We start from the raw sequence: 20507 nt of genomic DNA on the forward strand, positions 1-20507 counted from the left end.
TAACTTTCCTTTTCTCAGACATGCCCGTGATTTCCAGGTCTCTGTATTTTCCATTTTGTGTGGTGCAGTTAATGAGAGTTCCATCTCCTTCCCCGCCCCCTCCCTCCCCCCAGGCCAGAAATGAATATTGGAGACCTAGCAAGCTGCTGTGCTCACATCTCACAGCCGTAGAGCAACAATGACTGAACTTGGTCTATTACTCAGCAGAGACATGCTCCCACTCAAAGGCACTGCATAAACAAAGGGGTTAAATGTCCATCCCTAAAACACAAACAAGACCCACTGCAGTTGAGTGGCTTCTAACTCAGGGCAACCCTATAGGACAGGGTCGACTGTCCTCCAATTTCACCAAGGATGGAAGCCGACTCTCACCCGTTTACCCCATGGAATGGCTGTCGAGGTGAAATGACTGAACTTTCAGTTAGCAACCATGTACTTACCCCCTGGACCACCAGAATTCCTAGAATGTCCACCACCCGCCTGACAATCAGCAAGGCCTCTAAAATACACAGGAAGCAATTTTATTCTAGGATTGGAGTGATTTACTGGTACATGAAAAGACCCGCAGATACTAGCTTATTCACCCCTCAGCAAAACAAAACTAAACACTGCCGTTGAGTCAATTCCAGCTCATAGTGGCTCTGTAGAGTTCTGAGGCTGTACAATTTTATGGTAATAGATAGCTTCACCTTCGTCCCACCGAAAAGCTAGTGGATTCAGACTGCCAATCTTATAGCTGGCAGTCCAACTTGTAACTTACTGCATTGCCAAGAATCTTTTAATTGTCACTCTTGTATACTCAACTTATTTGTTTAGTTTCAAGTATGTCTCTGGCATTCAGCATATCAAAAAACAAGCCACAGAAATGAAGATGCACTTTTAATAATTTATAGCTTTGGAAAAAAAGCCCACCCTTCTAACATGCCCACCTTTAAGTTGTTTGAGCATAGGCCGAGGTAAGAAAGTCCTGATTATTTCAGGATTGTTGCATTCAATCATTTCGGTATTATTTGCATTCTGGAGAAGTTTTCTTGATTTGATTTTAGAAACTTCCTGCTTCTCTGTCCTCTTCTAAACTTTCATCATCCCGTTAAGGTTAGCACGTGAAATTTATTCTGACAAAGGATATTTTTTTAAAACCCAAAGCATCAAATTCTAACTCTTATTTACTTCAACCATAGATTCTGGAGCAGCCTTTTTCCCACGAATCACCTTTTTTCCTTTGAATAATACAAAATATCTAATTCAATCAGCCTTTTGCTTTAAAGAAAAATAGTTTTGGAATTTATCCAAACTCTTTTTAATGACATAAAGTAAGCTTTTGTTTAAGATGCTTTCTCTGCAGAAGTCCACACACAGCAACATGTATTGACATTTTTATTCTTTTGAAGTTGCTGGTCGGTAGTCTTGATCAAACAGGAAAATCTACCCTAATTCCACACATTCCCCCTCTACTGAACATTATTTTGAAAATCTAAGCAATCAAGAAGAAAAATGAAAATAATTAAATAATTCAATGTGAATAATAACTTGGTGAATAATCTACTCTTCTGGAAGTAAATGTAATTTTCAGAGTAATAATGTACTTAGACAATTCTATCTAAAGAATTTGGCACTTTCAAAACAATGTAATTGTCAATCATTTAATCTTGGAACGGAAGATACAATTGCTAATGTCAAACATAAATGTTAAAATCAACATAGAATGGCATTTTTCCCTTTGTCAAAGCTTTAAGTTCTTTTCATGTCCTTTACAATAACATTTAAGTAGCATCCGTAATGCTTGGTAAGGTAGAAGGGCACTGGACTAGAGGATGGATTGATGCAGTGGCTGCAGCAATGGGCTCAAACATAACGAGGATTGTGCGGACGGCTCAGGACTGGTAAATGTTTCATTCGATTGTACACAGGGTCACTCTGGGTTGGAACTGACTTGACCGCACTGCTAAATGGGATACATAGACTGGAGTTAAAGGGGAGTGATGGAAAAATCCCAGCACAGAGGGAGGGGAAGGGAGAGAAGACATGTCTCCTTTATCACACTTTTCAGAAATACCATAACAGGGAGGGGGAGGCAGTAAAAAGGTGTGGACTGAATATGTGCCCAGCACCCACAAATGACTACGTTGACTAAATTTACAATGGTTTGGCACACCATGACCATTGGGTGCTTGGCACAACATTCATGAAGCCGAGGCATGATTCAGAGAGGCCCCTAATAGCACAAGGCCTGGCATCAGTGGTATAAAAACTCTGACTTTCTACCCAACTTATCTCTCAGATTAGCTGAGATGCCCATCTGCACCACTGGGTTGGATAGAATAAAGTTACTCAATCAGTTTGAACCCTTTAATGTCTCTCATCTAGATCCTGTGTTGAGAGTGTGGTAAGAACTGAGAGAGTTCTTACCTCTCTGAAACCTTCCATCCTTCCCTCGCACAGCACGTATCAACAGCAGCACAGTCAGTGTTCAAGAGTGTCTACTGTCTTTCTGGTTAATCGGGAGCCAGGAACCACTTCCCATTAAGTCCACTCCAAGTCCTGGCAGCGCTGTGCGTGTCAGATTAGTGCTAGCTACCCTCCGCAGGGTTTGTCATGGCTGATTTTCCAGAAGGTCGCTAGGACTTTCTTCTGAAATGACTCAGGGTGGATGTTACGCCCAGTCTTCTGGCCAGTAGCAGAGAATATTTACTGCTTGCACCACTCAGGAACTTTACTTTCTGCTTACTGGGATGATGCTATGCATGTTTTGAATAGTCTTATTAAATGCACAACAGGATGTTTATAAATAAAGCTAAAATAATTTGAATGTATCAACATCTTGACTCCATCAACTGCCGGGTTACTCTTCTTGTCACATGACTCAAATGCCATCTTCATACAAATGCAGTGTGTAATTTCAAAAGGAAGCGATGATGTCACATTCCTAATGATAGGCTGCCACTGAGAGCTGTCCGAAGAGCAGCAGTAATTTAATAACCGTCTTTGCCGAAGATACACACAATACAAAATTAGTCTCATCATCTCTCAACTTAGCTACTTTTAAGAATCTGGCGTTGATGTTTATTTCTTTTCCCTCAGATTTAGAACCTGATCCTATAAGTGCACCATAAGTAAAGAAACTACATTTGTGCTCCTTATTTCAGTCCTGCTTTTAAAGGGTCAAGTGTAAAAATTACCCTTTAAATGTTATTTTGATTGAAGCCTGCTCTTTTGCATGCACAGTAAGATTGCAGCGTCTGTGAGCAACGAAGAATTTAAGTAAAAGTCACGGGCAAGAGCATTCCTAGATCAATGATATTTAAACTCAGGTGTATTCGAAGGGGAAAGGAGAGGGGAAAGGGGACCATGTCTAAAAAATCAAGGTTGTTATTTTTTAAAAATTCTTGTTGATTGGGATTCTTTGTAAAATTCTTGGTGAGGCGAAGTTAATTTCCACCGCTTTAAGAATGTTTTAAAGCCATTTCCCTAAGTTTCAATGCTTCTAGAGAGCAAAAGCTGGACCGATCCAAATCAACTCGTAATCTCTCACTTGAAAAAGACCCTAGACCATAAAGTCAGGCATGTCCTTGTTTGCCTTTAAAGGCTATCCATGTTGAAAATGAGACACTGAGTTACTGTGACATCTTACTATTCTCAAGGCACAGGGCAGGTGGCGCTTCCTTCTGTGGGAGCTGAGCCCCAGCAGACTTAACAGCCCTGAACAGTAGCAACTTGATCTCTGGGTGCTTATATCCATTGCTATGGTTATAAGAGCTCACAAGCAAATTAAGAGAGGGTACCCACCAAAAACAGAAAAAAAAAATTCCAAAGCTATGTATTTAATTTTTTTTTAACAAAACAACATTATCCCCTTCAAAGTACTCTCTATTACACCTTGTCAGATCTGCAATTCTATTCTTAGAAATATTTTTCAAACTTGTCTGTTTGGATGGCTGACAGCACCTTTCTCATTTTTTTCTTCACCTCTTCTATGTCATCAAATTGCTATCCTTTCATGTCCTTCTTCATTTGCAGAAACAAAAAAAAAGTCTCACAGTGCCAGGTCAGGTGGGTAAGGTGCGTGGGGCAAGAGAGGCATGTTTTTTGCCCCAAATAGGCGCACTGAGATGGCTGCGTGAGCAGGTGCATTGTCATGGTGGCAAAACCAGTCCCCCTCTGCCAGAAATCAGGCCTTTTTGTCACACACCATTACACAATCTTTTCAAAACCTCTAAATAGAATACTTGATTAACAGTCTGACCTGGTGGAATGAACTCCAAATGCATTACAAGTTGACATTTTGGAGAAGTTGATGGATGTTGAGAATGAGGTTTGTCATCAATCGACATTTCACCCTTTTGGAAATGAGAAAACCACTTGTACACTTGACTTTTTCCCATAGCGCTGTCCTTATGGGAAACTGTGTTCAACATCACAACAGTTTCTGAGGCATTTTTCCCAATCAGGAAACAAAATTTCATAGCTACATGCTCTTCTCTTAAATTTGGCCATCACAAAAAACGAGGTCTGAGCAATACTGCTTTTATGAAAAAATTCACTGTGACCAGAGAGAAGCTTCCCAGGTGACACCCCTGGGTGCACTAACTCGGAGGGAGTTGCTTGATGGTTGTCTTGTAGGAAAAAATGTGTCTGTGAAAGCTCAGCTCCACCCAGAACAATTTTGGTTTTTTTGGATACCCCTTCATATAAAGACAGTGAGAAATGAGTTCTTTATTGGGACATGTCACAAACTTCTATTAGGTCTGCTACTAAATGCACAAATGGGCCTACCACTTCACGGTGAGCCTCAAATCCAATGCTTTTAGTTCAAGCATGAGTCAGCAAATCCAGCTCCTGAATTAAGTTCCCAGAGTAAGTCTCAGTTCAAAGGTACTCAGGTCCACTTCCATGGGTCAGTAAGTCCAAACTCCCCAATTAAGTGCCCAGAGGCACCCTACTGTATAAAGCTGTCTCCTGCACAACAGCATTCCGCTTTACTAGCTCCATGGCTTGGGAAAGACCACCAACCTGTTCCATGCACTGGCTCTTGGTTCTGCTGCTGCTCCTCTGATGACCTAGCCGTCTTCGGGATCAAGGAGGTTCTTGCACTTGGACTTCAAGTCCAGAGGACACACTGCACTCCTGGCTCGTGCTAGATATGATACCTCCTTCTGCTTCTCAGAAGGCTCATTTTATATGCAAGATGGCATTTAAGGGACTCCTGTTCCCTTAAATTACTCACCAGTGAATCCAACAAACACCTCCCCTACCTTCCTACCCGACCCATTCAGGGAAAGGTCCTTTGGTGGGAGTTAGAGACTCTGGCCAGAAGAGCCCCACTAAATAATTCACTGCCTTATAATTACAAGGACAGGTTATCAATAAATAGCCAGAAACTGAGCATTAACTTTCATCTTCTATTCCATGAGTAGCCTGCATAGACAGATCTGCCATAATTTCAGCCATCATTTTATAAAGCGGCACCACACAGATTGTGAAGATGGGGGATGGGCCATAATAAAATGGGTAGAAATGATTATCACAGTCTATATGGGTAGAAATGATTATCATAGTCTGTATGGGTCAAAATGATTATCATAGACTATATGGGTAGAACTGATTATCACAGTCTATACAGGTAGAAATGATTATCACAGTCTGTACGGGTAGAAATGATTATCACAGTCTATATGGGTAGAAATGATTATCACAGTCTATACGGGTAGAACTGATTATCACAGTCTATACGAGTAGAAATGATGATCACAGTCTATATGGATTTGGAAAACACATACATCATTTTAAAAGAACAACGTGTTTGTGCTTTCTCTAATTACAAGCGTCAGATCCTAGCTTAAGATATTTGCAGACCTGGTTGTTAAATTTCATGTTTCCTGGAACTGAAATTCCTAGATCACCAGGATGCAAAGTAGCCATTTACATTAAAAGGACAAGGCTCACATGTGGTTGACCTGTAACATCATGATTTATTTGCACACAGTGGGGCCATTAAGCATTTAATTGACAGATTTTGTCCTGAAATAATATTTCAAAATTCAATGATACCTTTTAATCTTCCTCTTGACAGATTGTGTAACTTTCTCTCTCCTGCTTCTTTTTAAAGAGTAGAAAACAAGTTTCAAATACTGCAACAGAAGTTATTTAAGCAGCAGAGAGAAGTTATGTGAAAGTTGGGATTAGCGTTTCCAGGAGAAAGCAAACATAAACGTCTTGCCTGTGAGCCTGTAAGTCTCCCACAATGAGAGTGCTCAGCAGGCTACCACATGAGCACGCGAACATTTGAACGGTGCAAACATGTTTGCTTGGAAAGTGAAACTAGTCAACTTTGAGCTGGCTGCCAAATTTAATTTCTGCCAGAATTTCTCCTGTTATTACATAGTTGCGGAAAGCAATTAGGAAAATTTTAGAGCTACAAAATTCAAATACAGTCCATGTGCCTATCACATTGCTGTGCTATAAAAAAAAAACTAGCTTCCCAGCTGAGCAGGACACACACACACACACACACACACACACACACACACACACACATCACTTTTCCTTGGAGAGCCATTTAATCACAGTCAGTGTACACTTATTTTGCAGCATCCAGGAAGAAGGAGGTCCCTGTCTGCTTCCAGGGCGCCCCTCTGCACTACTGAGCTGGAAGCCATCCAAGAAAGCAGATGGAGCACAGGGCCTCTGCTCCCGCTCACCAGCCTGAAGACAATGTCATAAACCCCACCGATCCTGACACTGGGCTGCCATGAGAGAACATATTACAGAGAGAGGAAGTAGAAATGCTGATGTTTGGCAACACTCACCGTACCTTAATTTGTTTTTATTACAAAATCTCAAGCCTTGGAGAGGAACTGGTGAGTGGCTGAGCCTACAAATAATGTGTCTATGATGCCCTGTCTTCTGAAACACACACACACACACACACACACACACACACGCACGTGCACACACTAGAGTGTGGATTCACAATGGGTGTATCTCCAGAGCTCCATTCTCAGACGCTTGTCTTTGTCTTTGCACACACGCTGCATGGAGAGAATGCATCCACCCCAAAGGCAAGTCACCTCTTCGTTTTGTGCATACGGCACCCCTCCAGAGAAGCTGGAGGCGGGATTCTAAACTGGCTGCCGACCATCAGATCTGCAGTTTGAAACCACCAGCTGTTCTCAAAAACCCAAGGGGACAGTCCTCCCCATCCTCTGGGGTCAACTAGACGGTCATGAGTTTGACTACATATCTAGAAACTATTTACCCCTCATCGTATAGTGACAAACTCTTCATGCTCAATGTGGCTTCTAAAGAATTTATATTACTCATAAACTAGTTCTGATTTCAACATTTTCTAGTTCACTATTAAAATAGAGAACATCTGGGATTGTCGGGAATAATGGTGAATGTGATAAGGAATCACTTAAAAGTGAATAACATGATTGTTGAGCTTCATCAGATGTTCCAAATTGTGAACCTTTAATAAAATCAATTATATACATTTTATGGTGTGACAGCCGGGAAGGGGAGGGCAGATAGTACACTACTGGGAACATTTGAATAGACTTGTGGGACTGTGGATGCAGCGGCGTAAATTGGGACACATGATACAGGGCTGTCAGCAGAGCCTGAGGTGAGTGGGAACTCGATCTGGCATTGCTTGTCTCAATCCCCAGACATAACCCTGAACTCTGAGTCGGGAGCTCTTGATCCCAAATGGCCGCACTGCAGAATTGCTGTTGGCCTTGGTTTTGAAATCCATGCCCTAGGGCCCAGTCCATTGCAAGCTCCATTCCTAATTTGTTCCTAGTCTTCCTGACTTCTTACCTGGTGATTTATTGTCCTGTTTACAGTTTACCTTAATCTCCAGACTCATAGCAATCCTACAGGAGAATTGCCTCTGTCAGTTTCTGAGGCTGTGAAACTTTGCAGCAGCAGAAAGCCTCATCTTTTGTCCTGAGAGGCTGGAGGGTTCAAACTGCTGACCCTGTGGTTAACAGCCCAACAAGTAATCCACTACAGAACCAGGGCAGACTTAAAACTTGATGTGAAGAAAGCCAAAATCCTCCTAAGAGACCAATGGACACCATCATGATAAACAGTGAAAAGACTGAAGTGGTCCCGGATCCCATTTGACTGGATCCACAGTCAATATACATGGAAGCAGTAGTCAAGGAATCAGACGATGTACTGTATTAGGGACATTTGTTACACAAGAGCTCTTCAAAGTGTTGTAGAGCAAGGATTTAACTTTGAAAACTAACGTTTGTCGGATCCAAGTCATGGTATTTTCAATGACCTCATATGCATATGAAAGCTGGACAATGAATAAAGAAGACACACGAAGAATTGATGCATTTGAATTATGGTGTTGGAGAAGAGTATTTACAGTACCATGGACTGCCTGAAGAACAAAACCAATCTGTCTTGAAATAAATACAACCAGAATTCTCCTTAGAAGTGAGACTGGTGACACTTTGTCGAACGTATTTTGGACATGTTATCAGGAAAGACCAATCCCTGGAAAAAAGATAGCATGTTTGATAAAGCAGAAGGCCCGTGAAAAAGAGGTAAACCATCAAGAAGATTGATTGACACTGTGATCGCAAAAATAGGCTCAAACATAGGGATTGCGAGGATGGTACAGGACTGGGCAGTGTTTCGTTTTATTGTGCACAGGCTACACAAAAATAGGAAGAAACTAATAACAACAGATATTTTAATTTTGCTTTCTGGGAACATATTAATATTGACTCTTATGGAACACTAGCATATATCATTCTAATGACTAGTCATTATCAATGCATCTTGATTGCATGTCTCATGAATTTCAGAATGCAGAAGCTGGTAGAAAGTTTTGTTTCTCCATCTTTGATTTTCATGATTGGAGCTTGGATTTGACTTTTAGTCTGTAAGCTGGTCTTCCTTGTAGGTGTGTGAGTGTTTTCACTGATGGGTAGGTCTTGGTATGCTGTTTTAGGGTAGGTCTTAGTATACTGTTTGTTTTGTTTTACAATAAATGGGGTGCCATTCCTCTTTAATTTATCATTCTCCGCTTAGTCGATCATACATTTGTTCAATTTAAAATGACCAATGCCAGTCTATTTCCACACACACATGCATAGAATATCATGTTCTATTTAATTTATTGACAATTTTCAGTTTTCTCACTTTATACATTTCATGTTCTTATTGAAAATGAATGTTTATAGTTGCTTCCTATCATTTAAAATTTTTTTAATTAAAAGATCATTGTGGCTCTTACAACTCTTATAACAATCCATCAAGCATATTTGTATCAAGCGTATTTGTATGTATGTTGCCATAATTCCTTTCTAGACATTTACTTTCTATTGAGCCCTTGGTATCTGATTCTCTTTTTCCCCCTCCCCTTTCCTCCCCATGATCTTTTGATAAATTAAAAATTATTATTATTTTCATATCATATACCAACCGCTGTCTCCCTTCACCCATGTTTTCTGTTGTTCATCCCCCTGAAGGGTTGTGTGTGGGGAGTTATTTTATGTGTCAATCATTACAATCAGCTCCCCCTCCCTCCCCTCTTTTCTCCACCTCCCCCTTACTCTTCTGGTATCGCTATTCTCATTCCTGTTCCTGGATTCTGTGTGTCATGAGCTCTTGTCTCTTATCTGCACCTGTGCACATGTCAAAGAATAAGAGAGTGAAGCTATTTATCAACTTTGCATTCTGAAATATATCAACCATATAATCAAGATGCATTGACAATTAGTGGTCATTCAAGTGAAGAACTTGGAAATAAATAAGGTCAACTGTACAATATGACTTTGGTGTTAGATCATAAGATAGAATTTGGCAAAAACAAAACCCATTTTCATCAACAAAAGCAATGACTCAAAACGTGGACTTCACTAGATGAAATACCAAGGAATATAATTAAATTCCTGGTAGAAAGAGATGATGGTGTTGTTCGGTGCCATCAAGTTGGTTCCAACCCATATCGACCTTATTCATAACAGAACCAAGCACTGCCCAGCCCTGCGCCATCCTCACAGGTGCTCCGATGCTTGAGATGAGGGAGCAGCTTAATTATCATCAGTCAGAACAAGATGAGGGAATGACTACAGAGCAGATCATCTATTGCTCACACACAAGTTCAAGTCGAAGCAAAATAAAATTAAATGAGTTCATTTAATTTTAAGACAAAGGATGACTATGAATATATTCCACTTAAACTTGGAAACCATCCCAAGAAGAGATTTGATTAATTGACTACGAGTGACTGAAGATCAGGTCCGTTGTTGGATGACATCAAGGACATGATATGGGAAGAAAGTAAAAGATCACTAAGAAGACAGAAAAGAGGAGACCAAAATAGATGCCAGAAAAGGCTCTGAAACTTACTCTTGAATATGGACTATTTAAAGTGAAGGGGAAAATGATAAATCGAAAGAATTGAACAGAATATTTCAAAGGGCAGCTCAAGAAGATGAGCTTATATTTTATAATAAAATGTCCAGAGACTGTAGGGAGGAAAAGGGAAGAACGTGCATGTCATTTCTCAGGTTGAAGGAGTCGATCACTGCTGAACATCATGAAAACACACTCGATGTGGTAGACACAATAAAGAACTGGGGCCTACTGAAAACATGACATTTATGCACGACGAAAGATCTCATCAAAAGAATCAACAGATTGGGGGGAATTCAGTAATGACATATCAAATAAGGAGCTAATTTCTAAAATCTTAGAAAATACAACAGCTTCACAAGAAAAATACAAATAATCCAATCAAAGATGGCTCAAGACAAGAAATGTTTACAATCATTAGCAATAAGAGAAACACAGATTAAAACACCAATGAGATATCTATCATTTTACACTGAAACTTTGGGCAAAATTCAATAAAACAGAAAATAATAACTTTTGTAGAGGATGTGGAGGGCTAGGGATGCTTTGACACTGCTGGTGGAGCTGTAGAACTGTACAACCATTATGGGAATCAGCGTGGCACTTCCTTAACTAAATGTAAATTGAAGTACCTGATGATACAGCAATCTCTCTACTGGGGATAGTCCCCAAACAAATTAAGACTACACCACAAACAGATATATATACACCGATGTTAATTGAAGTAATTTCCACAATAGCAAAAACATGGAAACAACCCCCAAACTTAACTATAGATGAGCAGTAAACAAGCTTTGGTACATTCGTACTATAGAATTTTAGGCATCAAAAAAACCCCAACTCTCTTAAACACTACAAGACAAGGACAAGATTAGAGAACATTATGCTTACCAAACTCAGTTAAACTTACAAATATAAACATTTAATATTACCATTGCTATAAGGAAAAACACAGAAAGAATGTAGTTTATCCACCAATAGACAAGACTTTGATGGCTATGAGGAGGCCAGGGATAGGGTTGGGAATAGGGTTAAGGGAGAGATGGGGGAGGGACCAAAAATGGTGGGTTTAACATATAAATAAATGCATAAAAGATAAAATAAAAATTACTTTATTAACAAAGCAACACAAATACAGATTCCTTACTCCTCAGATCTAAATATTGGTCTGAGTGACAAAAAAGGGAAGAAAAGTAAAACAGAAGTGGCCCTGGAGTTTTAGTGACATACAAGTTCAGTTCAAACATATGTATCTATAAAGAATTGAATGGATCACAATCAATAAAGCCTTGACTTGCAATCTGGGAGGATTCTACAGCAAAATATGGATCGACACCGGAAACACCAAAAGAAGATGGAAGGAACACCTAGAGTCACTGTGCCAAAAAGAACTCGGCAACATTTAACCATTTCAACAAGTAGCACATGACGAAGGACTGATGCTTCTGAAGGAAGAGGTCAAAGATGCATTGAAAGCATTGACAAAAAACGAAGTCCAGGGATCAACGAAATACCAGTTAAACTATTTCAACCAATGGATGCAAAGCTGGAAGTGCTCGCTTGTCTGTGACAAGAAATTTGGAAGGCAGCAACCTGGCCCATGGGCTAGAAGAGAGCCCATGTTTCTGCCAATGTCTCCGTATATATCCCTGTGGTTGGCTGTGATCACAAAAAGACGTTTCTTCATAAGACCTGCTTCGACGTATCAATATACATGCAATAGGTCTTCACAAGGTTTGTGGAAATTTCTATTACTTTTTAGTTTCATTTTTTCATGAGCTTTTTGTAGTCCCCTTGTACAAGGGTAAAGCTCTATGCTAATTTTCTTTTTTACCTTCATTAATACCCAATTACAATTTTAATGCAAATTATATGGTTTGTCTGATATAAACAAGCACTGTTGTATTGGTTGCTACCAGTGTTTTTACCTGTATTTTCACTGATTTTGTCAAATTTTTTGGTGATATAACTACAATCAGGTAGTAACTAATGTTTTTAAAGCCATATCAATTTTCAAAAGAATGGAGTAGTAATTTAAAAGAAATACAAAATAAAATGGTTATTCTCAATTAATAATCATGATGTAATTAATAATATTGTAATTCAATGTATAAAGATCTTCTAACTGTGTTGTTATATTCATGTAATCTAAGAAATATTACATTTTAGCAATTCACAACCCTATTTAGCACATATTATTTTATATTTAAAATTGACAATAAGCATTACTAAGAATTTTGTATTGTCCAATACAGGAGAAGGAGAAGGTCTAGGCTAGTTTACACAATTGCAATGGTCACACAGAATTCAAACAATACTTGCAATTAGGGAATGATGCAATTATTAGGGAAGTTACCAGGTTACAGTTCACAATCACAATTGCCCAAGACACCATTGTCCTTGTCAGGAGAGCTTCTCAGTTACACTGCAGGCACAGCACTCTTGGGCCATGGCCTCTCTGGCAAGTGGCTCCTGGGACTCTACCATGCTTGGGCAGTGTTATAAAACTCTATTAGCATTTCCAATAAATGCCACTGGGCATTCCTCTCCACGATTAATCTAATCCTGCTGGCATTCAGCTGGAGCTCCACAGGCCAGCAAACCCCATTGGAATGAATGGAGGCATCCCACTCTGCAAGGGAACTAACTGCCTGTCTGAAGGCAGTCCGCGCGATTCATTCTATTTCTTTGTCTCATGCTCTTGGGGTCCCCTTTTCTGCTGCCAGCATATCTCTGCTCTAACGACTCTGTCTCTGCCGCTTCTTTGGTGCTAAGGTTTGCTGGGTCGACGAGGCTCACGGGAAGATTGGCATCCCGAGGATGGGTTCTTCTCTGGATGGTAGAGTGATATTCCTATTTCTGCTCCTGGGATGGCTCATTGTAGATCCAAAACTGACCAATTCCCACAGTAGAACTCCAAGTTTTTAAGGACCACAATTGACCCCTTTAACAAATCACAATAGAAAAATGCAATTCTAGAGGCAAATCAGAGATGATGCCTCTTTTGTCCGAGAAATCATTTCGGATGATTTCTCTTCCGAAGACACACCAGGAAAAGAGAAAATACACAAAATCTGCAAATGTTCCACTCAGTCTTTTGCTAGGAGCTTCAAAGACCATGGCTAGAAATGTCATGTCAAATAAATTGTTCCATTACACATATCGACTGTATATTTTCAAATTTCAAGTACTATTCAGATTTATTAAGATGTAATAATGGTATCAATAATGAAAGTTTATATCTCAACTATACTTCTGAAAGAACAATCTTGTAGTAATTTTATTATTATAATTAGCTTAGAACTTTATTAACACAAATGCTTACACAATTTTGTCAGACTTTCACAAATATTACTTGAAGGATATAAAGAGGTGTTGTTTCAAGAGAGATCATGTTTAATGATTAGAAATTTGGAATGCCTATCTCTGAAGAATACTCAATGGATTTTGAGAATATAAAACAAAGAATAGTATGGCAGGAGTCCTGATGGCGTAGTGGTTAGATTTTGTTGGGCCCCTGACTGCAAGGTAAGCTTTTCAAAACCACCAATCATTATGGAGAAGAAAAATGGGGCTTTCTCCCCATCAAAAGTTACAGCCTTGAAAACGCACAGGGGGCAGTTCTACCCTGTCTTATAGGGTCCTGATGAGTCAGCATGGGCCTGATGGCAGCGAAGTTTCTTTCTTCCTTTTTCAGTTTATAGTAGTGCCATGTTTTACACACACACACACACACACATACACACACACACACACACATGAGAGAGAGAGAGAGAATGAGAGAGAGAGAAAGAGATTCAAAAAGATTATGAAAAAGGATTTAAAGATAATGTCATTGAAGCTAATGAACTTTTTGAAGCCCCCTCATAGAAAAGACAGAAGCACTATTAATGAGCAAAGAGCTCTGAGTATAAGGGCAAGAAATGGTGATGGCATAAAGAGAATTTAGAATATGCAAGACGCTGGGGCTGATTGGGTTGAAGTAATGAAGAACATTAAAAGGGGTGAAAATTGAAGCTTGGGGTAATTTATAGCTTCTCTGTAAAGGGCAGGGTACTAGGAATCATAAATAGCTTTGAGTCGACAACTGTAGTAGCTGAACTAGATGCTCTGGAGAAATGAAGGGTTGCAGCTTAAATACAAACACATTCCTTCCTTCCTTCCAGATTTTATTTCCCTGAAATTTCATAGAGTAAAAGCTGCAGCTGTTGTCCAGCTCTGGGTGATGGATGGAGGAGGAGTCCTGACATGATGTCCATTCCAGAATGAGTCAGTGACTGAAAGCAGGCATGCACTAATACAGTTACGTTCCCCCAAATGAATTCGGTTGGATTTGCAGGGCCACTATGTTTCCTGTGAAGATGACAAAGCCCATGACTGTCTGCTTCTGCACTAAGTGTCCTGGACTCATCAAGGAGAGGAGGGGCAGTCATGACGGAGGCATTCCCCATTGCTGCCAGATGCTCGCATTGTACCCTTTGCTTCATCTCCGCCTCTCAATTGGAAGCCGCTGCTCCTCTTCAACTCCAGAAGAAGGAGAGTTCAATTCTTTATTGTCTAGTGCCTGGGAGCACAGATCCAATAGAAGTACTGGCAGTGCTTAAATTAAGTCTATAGCTGGGACTGGCAGGTGTTTAACAATGTGAGCAAAATTTATTTTTGTCCCATTCCCAGAAAATCTCAGCTTGACCACATGACCCTGAGTCGACATTTGAAAATTCTAACTTAAAAAGAAAAATCAAAGGGAGATCTTGAATTTAAAAAAGGATTTTTTTTCTCAGTTCCCCTGAAGGATTTAATTACTATAGTTGTGTACAAAAGTCTAATTATCTGAGCAAAGAACCCACAAAACTTGCGGGTCAGATCATAAAAAGCTGATCTTTAATTATGACAGGGCTGATGGAAAACAAACATGTGAACACAAAACCAACAACAATAGAGACATTGATAAAGCTATCCAGGAAGTTATAATGATCGTCAGTGGAAAATGTGATTCTATTTATCAACATAATCTCATAAGGTGAGAAGTGCATGTTTTGTTTCGATGCAATTGTCAATTAAAATTTAATTAAAATACTCAAACTGAGTTTCAAAATTTATTGTACATTAAGTTCATTTTTTTTAACTTTAAACAGAAAACAGTGAGGACATGTTTTGAAACCAGAATACTGCTGGACTCAGCTTTTAAAATTAATGGTGGTGTGTGACTTTCTTTAATAGTCTTTCTATGTCAGTAACTATTGAACGAACTCATTTAGAAACACAAATGCTGATATCTTCAGAATTTGGAGAAGATATCACTGGTTCTTTGATTAACAGTGAAATTTCCCCAAATAAATTGTTTTAGTATCATATTTATTTTAAGTCATGCACATGCCTGGAGAAGTTTGGCAGTTATTTACTTTTGATGTTGTCTCTAAAGTTTTGGGTTCACCAGGTCATGAGGCTACATTCTGCGTACATTGGAGGAATAATGTGAGAGACAAAGACTGAGTTAAAAGGCTTCCCCACAGAGAAGCAAAGAATGATAAATATACGGCGAGAAATCCGTGCGGGCAGAGAAAAACGAGAGAAAGAGCTAACAGCACAAAGGTGAACAAATATAAATGCTGAGTAGGATTTAAAAATAAGCCAATTGTCATAGTTTAAGCTTTAGAAGCATATGTGCACAGGTCTCCTTTTCCACAATCTTTCCTAAGTGAAGCATGAAAGGCAAGCTAAAAAGCAACTGCTTGGAGAACAAGGTGTTATCCCTGTGCCTCTTCAGACCACGGGGCTGGGTGAGTGGGTAGAATTGATGTTAAGGTAAAGATTTGCAGAATGGCAGTACTTTGACACAGAAATCAAGAGATCTGGTTTCTAGTTGCCTTCGCTTCCCCTTTGTATGAATTACAAAGGTGTGGTTCCCGAACCTCAATGGGTTTACCTGGAAGTTGAAGGCAGTAAAACGCAATGATCTCTGAGGTCCCTTGTGCCCTCTGGCAACATTTTAAGAACTCTTGCTTCTCTACCAGGAAGCTGGATTACCTACTGCCAGTTGGACAAAATGGTTTGCCTTGCCTAGGCATGGGAGCGCTGGTAGCTAAGATCCACACAGTGGAATTCCAAGGAAGAAAGGCCTGGTGATCTGCGTCAGTAAGATAACAGCCAAAGAAACCTCATGGGACACTGCTCTGCTCGCAGGCACGTGGATCTATATTTACACGATGTTCTCACCCCGCAAAATCCCAGGGTGACTCAGAAGAGCTACCCTGCCATTTGTTGTGTCAAGACATACAAATAATTCATGTAATTGTGAAGTGGCCAATATTGTTAAGGACAATTAAATCTTTGCTCTTTCTATTACCTGTCTAGAATTCTTACTACTTACATTGTATAATGATGAAAAAAGTACACGTAAAGATTAGACTTTGCAAGCGATGGATTTCGATGATTAGGGAAAAAAATGGCATGTTATTTTTGCTAGAGTTTACCGGCAGTATGTCAAGGAAAAAGAAGATACACTTTGGTCAGTCATACCCAGCTCCCGGCCATCAAGTCCCTGCTGAAGCAGGCCACCTTGCGGGAGACAGTGAAGCTGCCCCCAAAATGTTTCCAAGAAGCAGAAACTCACAGCTTGACGTCACCGAGTGGCTAGTGTATGCCAACCGTGGACCTCAATTCCCAACTGAGTGCTTAACCATGAACCACTGGGCTCCTTGCGGTCTCAGCACACAGCCATCAGAAGACTAGTCACCTCCAAGCTTGTAATAAACCAATGTTCTAAAGAAGTCATCACGGAATCAGAAAAATCTGAAATGACCGACTACTTTGTTCAGGTGCGAGATTGTAATTTGAATGCGCAAGTGTTTGTTTCAGAAGCAGGAAGAGACAAATTGCAATTTAATTAAATTTCAAAGTATAGCCTGAATGCTTTAAAAGAGGGAGGAGCTGGTAAAAGGACAACATAATGTCAATTAAGTTCTATCTCCTGTAGCTTTTTCAATCAAAAATGTGGAATTACAATACCTGTATTAAGTGTCTATCCTACTCTATAAATTACTGACTTGAGACCTGGCTCGTCTTTCGCTGCTACCTATAGCGTGTGTGTGTGTGTGTGTGTGTGTGTGTGTGTGTGTGTGTGAGAGAGAGAGAGAGAGAACACTGCAGTCTAGTGAGGAGCCCCGGTGGCACAGAGGCTTTCTACTCTGGCAAAGAGCCACAGCCCAGGGAAGTCTGGGGCGGTTCTACCTTGTCCTGAGTCAGCATCAAGCTGATGGCAGTGAGTTTGTTTTGTGGATGAAGGTTACTAGGGGAGTGCCCTACCCCATTTCCTGGCTATTTGTCATAAGTGCTATTTTAGGAAAAGAATCCTGGTGTGCAAAGGGTAGTTTTTGGTAAATAGAGAGTGGGAGATGAGTGCGGAAAGGTACTGACTGAGGAATGGCCATCAATAAGAAGAACCAAGTCTAAGTTACTCAGCGTGTTCCGGACTATTTTTTACACCAAATAAGACAGGGGACGTCAGCTTATGTCTTTACATGAACTTTATCTGAAGTGGAGCCTTCGATGAATATGCCCTGTTTTCCTAGGAGTTGTCTGTGTTTTAAAGAGGCCCAACGCTGGAATTAAAGCAGAAATACTTCGTTCCAAACCGACTCCAGCCCCACTCCCACCCTCACCCCCACCTCCAAACAGCGGGAGCCTCTCCGAACATGACAGGATTGTATCATGGCAACTGAATTTTAAAAATGGATCCAGTTGTCAGTGGACATAGATATTATAAGGAGGGAAAAAGTTAAAAAAACTAGGCGGAATTGCAGGGAAAGTTTAAAACCTAGAATCTAGGACTCTGTAATTCAAGACCCACTCTGTTTACCACTATAAAAGTAGCACCTTCCCAAACCCAAAGCAGGTACTAATTCATATTAAAATCCATACCACGTGTTATAGCTGAGGCAAATATTTTACTCGTCCTTTGGCACACTGCGCGTACAATGTTAACATAATGCGAACCGCCTGAAACTGGTCAGTGACCAACGAGAGCTCTGGTGAAAATAAAACCCCTGGCCGTTCGTTCTCTGCCCACTGGCTGAATGCAAACCCGCGGGATGCAATCCGAGATCATCCTCCTGTTAGACATCCCTCCCAGTCACCACAGGTTCTAACAGCTAAACACACGCTGTACCCCAAGACCAAATTAAGGTCTTCACAGCAATCAAAGACAGAAACAATCCATTTGAAGCCGTGTAAAGGGCCTGATACCGTTAAAGTAAAATCCGCCTTCTTTATTTCAGTGTGCAGTTACTATCATTAGAGTTGGCAGATCCAACTGGCGGTGCTTTTCTTAATTCTGCAAAACATGTAAGGACTTGATTCTTTCATCCTCACGCCAGTAATATTCCCTGAGGAAATGACACCGTGGCTCCAGCAAGAACGACACAATCAAACCAACGCCTGCAGAGAATAGTCCTCATATATTTCCCTGAGCAGAGTGCAACGCTTGACTATCCTTTAAATATTCCTTCCCCTCACTGGATCCTATATTTATATTTATAATGCACTCACTCAATATATGACCTATTTCCCCCTTAGTTTGTCCTCATGGCTGAGGGGAAAGTTTTAATCTCATGACTGCCTTAATCCCCAATACTAGCAAGGCCCAGCATTCTGCAGAGATTAATATCTATGAAGCTCACAAAAAGGAATCATATACAAAAATATTGAACGTTGTCTTAAAAATAAAATACAATTGAAAATTCTCTTTCATAACATTACAATTTAACCTATGGTCTTTGCTGATCTTAAGTGACCAACAAGAGCATTTCACAATCGAGGAAAGAAGCACATAGCAATGGTTGTCGAACACATACCTTTTGTACTATTTAGACTTAGGCACACGCTTGTGGAAATGGTCGGTTTCTTTCAAGGTCTTCACAAGACTCGTTTCTCCCCGGGTTTTATGTACAGCAGATGCCCCAGTCCCCTGAAAGTGGTGGTGTGGAGGCCAGCTCCACTGAAGACCCTATCAAGCAAGTCGATGAGATGGCTTAATTTATTTTAGCCCTGTGTCTGAAGGGTGCGACTTAGCACCTATTTTTAGGAAGTGAGCTCTGCATAGGTGGGGCCTGAGTCAAACTTTTCAGAAGTGCTCCTGCAGGCACTCTGCCTTGTAGAACCCTCTGTAGCCTGTGCCCGGCTCCAACACATGCCCAGTTCATCAAGGTCCCTTCCGCAGCCATGCCCACCAAGCCTCCTCCCCACTTCTGAACAAACCCTCAGCTGTAACCAGCACAAAGGAGTAGAAATTTGGATTACAGCATTTCCTTCGATAATTTCAATCTGTGAAAAGTGAAGAAGATTCCAATAAAAACATGCAGTAAAGTTCCAGTTTATTCTAGTGGAATAAACATCTGAGTTCCCAGGGAGAGGAAACTCTATTTTATTTATAATTCAGAAAATGTTCTGAGCTATACAAAAGTGTGAGCTTGCTTTCTGAAGAGTGCAGATAGAGAATATTTCCAGCATTGCAAAAAGTCACATAGGAAATAAAACACAGCTCTATCATTTAAGTGATGGAAGCTTTCTTGGTTAAAAACATAATACCAATAAACAGGGGTGAGGAAGGAAGGAATGAGAAGGCCAAGCTCGGGTGTTCTGATTCCTGACCACAGAGATTAGCTTTAATCATTTGGCATGAAGAAGAGCGAGCAGGGAAAGGGAATTACCTCACACACTGTTGAGAAACTCATATTAAATGTCATTTGCTGATGTCCAACTTATTCAGCACACACTGCCAACCCGACCCTGAAGAAATAAGGGAACTGAACTGGTGTTACAGTGCTCTGGCGAGGATGTTATTGGACAAGTGCTGGGCTGCTAAGTACCAGGTTCAAACCCAACAGCGAAAGATGCGTTCTCATGAAGATTTCGCAGATGCAGAAACAGAAGACAAGGCTAGTGGGAGTCAATACCTACTTGATAACAATGGGTGGTGGGTGGGGTGGCTACTGGAGAAAGACCTGGTGATTAGTACTATAAGGTTATAGCCTGGAAAACCTTCGGTCACTGTTGCAGCCTGCCACACAGTGTTCTTTTAAGTCTGAATGGGACTGGCGCACGTCAAATTAGAGCTGCCGTGTAGCTCT

At 40.4% G+C, this 20507-nt stretch overlaps 1 protein-coding gene across 1 annotated transcript in view; it reads right to left on the reverse strand.

Annotated features, from left to right (window-relative positions):
• Positions 1-19370, reverse strand: part of XIRP2 (xin actin binding repeat containing 2) — a 113988-nt gene extending 94618 nt beyond the window's left edge. The window contains exon 1 of the mRNA XM_045297993.1: positions 19233-19370. The gene's annotated coding sequence lies outside the window, so the exon portion shown is untranslated. The remainder of the gene's footprint in view (positions 1-19232) is intronic.
• Positions 19371-20507: the final 1137 nt, after the last annotated feature.

This window comes from Echinops telfairi, unplaced genomic scaffold (genome assembly GCF_000313985.2).
Source record: "Echinops telfairi isolate 266 unplaced genomic scaffold, ASM31398v2 ScPeMD7_4;HRSCAF=17, whole genome shotgun sequence".
Classification (NCBI taxonomy): domain Eukaryota; kingdom Metazoa; phylum Chordata; class Mammalia; order Afrosoricida; family Tenrecidae; genus Echinops; species Echinops telfairi.